We start from the raw sequence: 6,843 nt of genomic DNA, 5'->3' as shown, positions 1-6,843 counted from the left end.
TAGAAAATGATAGCCAGCTGTATTTATATGCAGATGACACAAAAATATTCAGGGAAATTGCCTCGGAAAAGACATAGAAATGCTCCAGCAAGACATATTTAGCATGAGTAAATGGTCTGACAAGTGGCTGCTCCGATTCCATCCAGACAAATGTAAAACAATGACTATAAGTAATAAGAAATTGTGCGAAAGAACATACAAATTAAGACCAGACTTGAAACCTATGGAAATAAGCCATGCAGAGAAAGATATAGGGGTCACCATAGACGATAAGCTTACATTTGGACAACATTTAACTGAAAAAGTAAATAAGGCAAACTCAGTATTAGGTGCAATGAGAAGATCCTTTGAATACCTTGACATTCCAACATTCAAAAAGTTATATACTGCACTGATCAGACCTCACGTTGAATATGCCCATCCCATCTGGTGCCCCTACAAGAAAAAAAGACATTATTACAGTTGAAAACATGCAGATTAGGGCTACTAGAATGATTCCTGGACTAAACAACATATCATATGAAGAACGATTAAAGAAATTGAACATACCAACATTGATTTATAGAAGAGTAAGAGGGGATATGATAGAAGTTTATAAACTACTGAATGGAAAATATTATTTTGATGAAAAGGAATTGTTAAAACTGAATCAAGAAAGCGTAACTAGGGGAAACAATAAGAAATTATATAAGACAAGACCTCGTTTGGACATCAGAAAGTTCTCATTCAGCCACCGAGTCGTTGACACCTGGAACTCATTACCAAACAGCGTTATTACAGCTACATCTATAAAGTCATTTGAGGCAAGACTTGATAAATATTGGAAAAACCAAGAAATTGTTTACAACTTTGAAGCTAAAATCTCGACCGGAAGAGATAAAGAAAATGAAGAGCTTGAGTCAGAGGCTGAGGGCCTTCTTCAAGAACTCATCTAAGGTAATCTAAGGTAAGTTATGGAAAATAAATTTTTAAAGTTTTTACAAATACAACATAGACCTTATATCAACATATTTTCAATGTTGTGAACCTCGGCGCAGGGTCAAGCTTGACTCAAGGGGCATAATTTGAACAAACTTGGTAGATGACTATAAGATGTCATTACATACCAAATTTGGTAGCCCTAGGTCCAATGGCTATGCACAATAAGATATTTAAAGTTTTCACAAAATAAGCACTTTATAAGCATATATTCAATTTTGTGACCCCCGGGACAGTTTCAAATTTGAACCCAGGGGCATTATTTGAACAAACTAAGAAGAGAACTATTAAATGTCACTTCATACTAATTTTGGTATGCCATACAGTTATGGACAAGAAGTTTTTAAAGTTTTCACAAAATAGGCCTTATATAAGCATATGTTCAATTTTGTGACCCTCGGGGCAGGGTCAAACTTGACCCCAGGAGCATAATTTGAACAAACTTGATAGAGGACTATAAGATGTCACTACATACCAAATCTGGTAGCCCTAGGCCCAATGGATATGGACAAAAGATTTTTAAAGTTTTCACAAAATAAGCACTTTATAAGCATATATTCGATTTTGTGACCCCTGGGACAGGGTCAAACTTGACCCCACGGGCATAATTTGAACAAACTTGGTAGAGGACTTTATATGCCACTACATACCAAATTTGGTAGCCCTAGGCCCAATGGATATGGACAAGAAATTTTTTAAGTTTTTACAAAAGAGGCCTTAAATAAGCATATGTTCAATATTTTGACCCTCGGGGCTGGGTCAAACTTGACCCCAGGGGCATAATTTGAACAAACTTGGCAGATGACTATAAGATGCCACTACATACCAAATTTGGTAGCCCTAGGCCCTAGGCCCAATGGTTATGGACGAGATTTGTAAATTTTTCACAAAATAGACCCTATATACGCATATGTTCAATTTTGTGACCCCCTGGGCAGGGTCAAATTTGATCCCAGGGACATAATTTGAACAAATTTGGTAGAGGATTATTAGATGTCTCTACATACCAAATTTGAAACCATGCCCAATGGTTATGTACATACCAAATTTGAAACCATGCCCAATGGTTATGGACGAGAAGATTTTGAAAGCTTTCACAAAATAGGCCTTAAATGAGCAATTTTATATTTTGTGACCCCGGGGCAGGGTCAATTTTGACCTAGGGGCATAATTTGAACACATTTGGCCAGTGGAGCTAAAAACTGATTCTTCGTTTAGCGTGTATTGCCCTCTTTGTATTAATTTTCAACATATATATTATACCCAGTAATTGTAGATATCAGATGTTTTGTGATGTAAATGCGTAGGGTTCTTGTTACTTGTCACACCCATTTCCATTTCATAATGCCTTAACACTGATATAGGATATTAGTGATTTGTGATTATTGTATTTATGTAAACTTATTCTTTATGGTGATGAAAGTGTCATCCTTTATTTTCACAAAGATCCTAGTATCATCAGTAGTGTTTTTTGTAAAGAACTTGAAAATTGTATTTTATGGTTAGTGGATAACAAACTGTCTTTACACCTTGGAAAAACTGAATGTATAGTGTTTGGTTCCAAAAGGAAATTATCTAAAATTCATAATGTTAATGTAAAATGTAATGATCACACTATTGTTTCTCAATCATCTGTTGAACACCGTGGTTCAATATTCGATACTGATCTTTCTGCTACATCTATTGTTAATAATATTATTAAAAAGATGAACTCAAGAATAAGATTCTTCAGGGACGTAGCTAGCATTTTTTGAGATGTACGCCCGAATATGTTACATAAAAACGGGGTGTGTGTGCGGGGGTCCTCCCCCGGAAATCGTTTAAATCCTCTAACGCCTGTGGTGAGATTTAAAGCATATCTAGACAAATAATAAGGTAAGAAAATATAAGACTTTGGCCTGTATTTCTATGATATTTTACTGTTTTATCTCAATGTCAGAGAACTAAATTTTACTGTATTATCTTTATACCAGAGAACTAAATTTTAAAACAAAATGGAACAGAAAAACATTTAAAACTGTAACACTCACTTATTCACAAGTCAAACCATGGGAATTCTTTCCAATAATACTGTCTGCATGTCTATATAGAAAGAAGTAGAGTTGATGATTGGAAGATATGCCCTTTGAACAAGACCAGAATCCATTGCCTGAGGATCATGTCAATATGAAATGCAGATTTCTTTCACCTCACCACCTTCAGGGTCAACATTTTAATGCGTTTTTTCGAAGTTGAAGCAATTTAATCTTTTCATGTTTCAAAACAAATTGTAGGCCCGACCCTGCTGTGCCTAATAGCAGCTACGCCCCTGTTCTTGTATAGACAAAACCACTGTTCAAATATGGAATTAAGAAAATTGTTATGTAACTCATTGGTTCAATGTCATTTTGGCTATGCTAGCTCTTCATAGTATGATGGTATTAGTAACCAGTTAAAAATAGATTACAAGTTATACAGAATAATGTTGTTAAATGTATTCACGGATATGACTCTAGAACATCTTTGAAAGTTAAAGATTTCAGTACTATTGGTTGGTAAAATGTTCAAAACAAAGTTAAGCAATTAGCACTCAACCATGTTTATAAAATTGTTAACAAGAAATGTCCTTCTTACATGACCTTTTTTGTATAATAATTTTAGTTTAGTGTCTGATATACATAGTGATAACAAGTAGACATAGTAAAGATAACTTTTATTTACCTCAATGTCCTCAAGTGAATGGTTTTACCAGCACTACTTTTTATTATAAAGCGATCAAAGACAGGAACTGTTTACCTGCTGATGTAAAAATCGTTATAAAAGAATAAATATGAATTTGAAAACAAAGTGAATCTTCTCTCACAGACAATATGATTGAAATTGAAAGAAGATGCTGATGTATTTGTTGCTAGTAGTCTTATTGTTTAAATTAATGTTTTATGTGATCGGTTTGTTATATTTATATAAGGAAAATGCTTCTTACATACATATAGAGAAAACTGCCCCACCCTGGCGGCCATGTTGTTCCACTGATAACGACCATTTTCAAACTCATCCGACATATCAATAAAACCAATGTTTTGACGAAGTTTCATGATGATTGGCCAAATTAAGTGACATTTAGAGTGTTCACAAGCGTTTTATGTCCACCACCACTTATCGTGGGGGACATATTGTTTTTGCCCTGTCTGTTGGTTGGTTGGTTGGTTGGTTGGTTTATGTGTTTGTGTGTTTGTGTGTTTGTTTGCTCCAACTTTAACATTTGCCATAACTTTTGCAATATTGAAGAAAGCAACTTGATATTTGGCATGCATGTGTATCTCCTGGAGCTGCACATTTTGAGTGGTGAAAGGTCAAGGTCATAATTCAAGGCCAAAGGTAAAAAAAATCAAAGCGGCGCATAAGGGGAAATAGTGTTTCTGACAAACACATTTTGAGAGGTGAAAGGTCAAAGTCAAGGTCATCCTTCAAGGTCAAAGGTAAAAAAAAATCAAAAATAAAAAATCAAAGCGGCGCAGAAGGGGACATAGTGTTTCTGACAAACACATTTCTTGTTACTATATAAATATAAGGAAAATGACCCCCCCTGGCGGTCATGTTACTAGATGGATCAAAACAATTTTTGAACTCAAACGTCGTATCCAAGGAAAATAAACCCCCTCCCCTGGCGGCCATGTTTTTACCGATCCGAACAATTTTCGAACTCGAACTCAATCGTCGTATCCAGGAAACAAATATTCTGACCAAATTTCATGGAGATTGGACCATAAATTTGACTTCTAGAGTGTTCACATATTTTCACTACAAACATATAGAGAAAACTGCCCCGTCCCCTGGCGGCCATGATTTTGCACCGATATAGACCATTTTCAAACTCGTCTGAAATATCAATAAAACCAAAGCTTTGACCAAGTTTCATGAGGATTGGGCAAAACATGTGACTTCTAGAGTGTTCACAGTTTTTCTCTAAAGCCATATAAGGAAAACTGCCCCACCCCCTGGCGGCCATGTTTTTCAACGGACCGGAACCATTTTGGAACTCAACCAACATATCATTTAGACAAAGTTACATGAAGATTTGGCATCAAATGTGACTTCCACAGTGTTCACAAGTTTTTTTTCTTTTTTTTGACCTAGTGACCTAGTTTTTGATCCAGCATGACCAAGTTCGAACTCAGTCGAGGTATCATTGGGACAACTGTTTTGACCAAGTTTCATGAAGATCGAACAAGAAATGTAGCCTCTAGAGTGTTAATAAGGTAACATGTTGACGAAGAACGACGGACGACGGACAAAAGGTGATCCCAAAAGCTCACCATGAGCTCTTAAAATATTTCTGAAAATATGTACTCCTAAAAAATTTACAAACTGTCGGTTACACTATTACATCCAGTTGATGAAATGTTATAATTTCCATTTTATTTAATACGCTTCATTTTAAAATGAAACAAGACTCTTTTTTTCCAAAATAATCATTGATCCAAAATCAATGAACACTTATGCGAAATGGTCAGTTATGTGCTCGAAACAGCTGACAAAATAAAAACTTGTTAGCCACAGGGCTTTTCGTAGAGTCAACAAAATCCTGTCTTGACATGAAGCTGATGATGTCAGATAAAATGCTGACCTTTAAATATGAATCATATTTCACTGCTGCAACGTTATCAATAAACACTAAAAAATCTGTATTTCTAACTTTTAATTTAAATTTCACAATTCTAAAACAGTTGTTATCTACGGAGGTTTGTTTGTACTAGGCAAACAATTTCACGTTGTTTAACAGGGCTATTATCTTGGGCATTTATTTACCTATCACCCAGTTAGTCCATTTCTGCGTAGTTAATCTGCAAGTCAGCTTTTTGTCGTTATGCGATATCATTCACACAGCATCTCACCCCAAAATGTCCTCAAACTTATTCCATTTATGCCTAGCGTCTAGAAAAAAGGCCTTGGCTAACAGCGTAGACCCAAGTGAGACGCCGCATGATGCGGCGTCTGATCAGGGTCTGCGCTTTTTGCTTAAATGAATTTCTGTAAGAAATATTCTAAATATAGAAATAAATATACTAGACATCCCTAATTTTGGAAATGAATTGATCCAATTTTGAAGGATGGGAGAGTCCACTAGGCATAAATGGGTTAATTGAAGTCATTCCTTGGTGATCATAATTGCATACATTATAAGTGAACTATATAGCAACATCTGATGAAACACTTGTGTTTCTGAACCATGCAGGCATTTATTTCACACTCACCTAATTCATGAAATTCTATATTTTGATACATCAACAATAAAAACATGTTCAGATATTTATAATGAATGAAGAATGTGTTACAGACACTGAAGTCCCCCCCTACAAAAAAAAAACAACAACAACAAAACAATGAACACACTGAAAAATCCGCAAATATATTCTACAGTTGAAAAAAGGGCCATAATTCAGCCAAAACTGGTTGCAGTCACAATTTTTTTCTTTCTAACCAAGATCCAACCAGCAGTTAAAGAGGAGTTTAAGTCACACCTGACCATTTTGGGTCTAAAAAAAATATACAAAAGACCAACCTATATAAGCCCATAATTCTGCCAACACTTCTTGAAGCAAAAAATCCTGTCTTTAAGATCATCTACACATGCAGGTAAGCAAACTGTAGACGTTTCAGAGATCCGCCCTGTACTATGCTCTGATGAACCCGGCCATACCCTCATTAATGCAACAACCCTTTTTACTAAAAAAATAAAAATAATTCCAAGCCAAATGAATGCCTTTGTTTGCCAAAACTGTCAATTAAAACGCATGAGTAAGCTAATTTTTTTACTTATATTTTGAATAGTTAATTTCACACTCAAATTATCATATTTTCATATATATATTCTAATATATATAT

General features: G+C 35.2%; 1 long non-coding RNA gene across 2 annotated transcripts in view; it reads right to left on the bottom strand.

The window, feature by feature from the left end:
- The window catches only part of LOC127861210 (uncharacterized), a 52,837-nt gene continuing 45,994 nt past the window's right edge, over positions 1-6,843 (bottom strand). The window contains exons 4-6 of one of the 2 annotated variants that reach the window (XR_008040122.1): positions 6,521-6,684; positions 700-754; positions 1-435 (exon numbers count right to left, since the gene is read on the bottom strand). This is a non-coding gene — a long non-coding RNA (uncharacterized LOC127861210). The remainder of the gene's footprint in view (positions 436-699; positions 755-6,520; positions 6,685-6,843) is intronic. The other variant, XR_008040121.1, reaches the window with a different exon arrangement.

This window comes from Dreissena polymorpha, chromosome 15 (genome assembly GCF_020536995.1).
Source record: "Dreissena polymorpha isolate Duluth1 chromosome 15, UMN_Dpol_1.0, whole genome shotgun sequence".
In the NCBI taxonomy this organism is placed as follows: domain Eukaryota; kingdom Metazoa; phylum Mollusca; class Bivalvia; order Myida; family Dreissenidae; genus Dreissena; species Dreissena polymorpha.
Note: the sequence above shows the minus strand (reverse complement) of the source record. Positions and strands in the feature narration are given on the sequence as shown.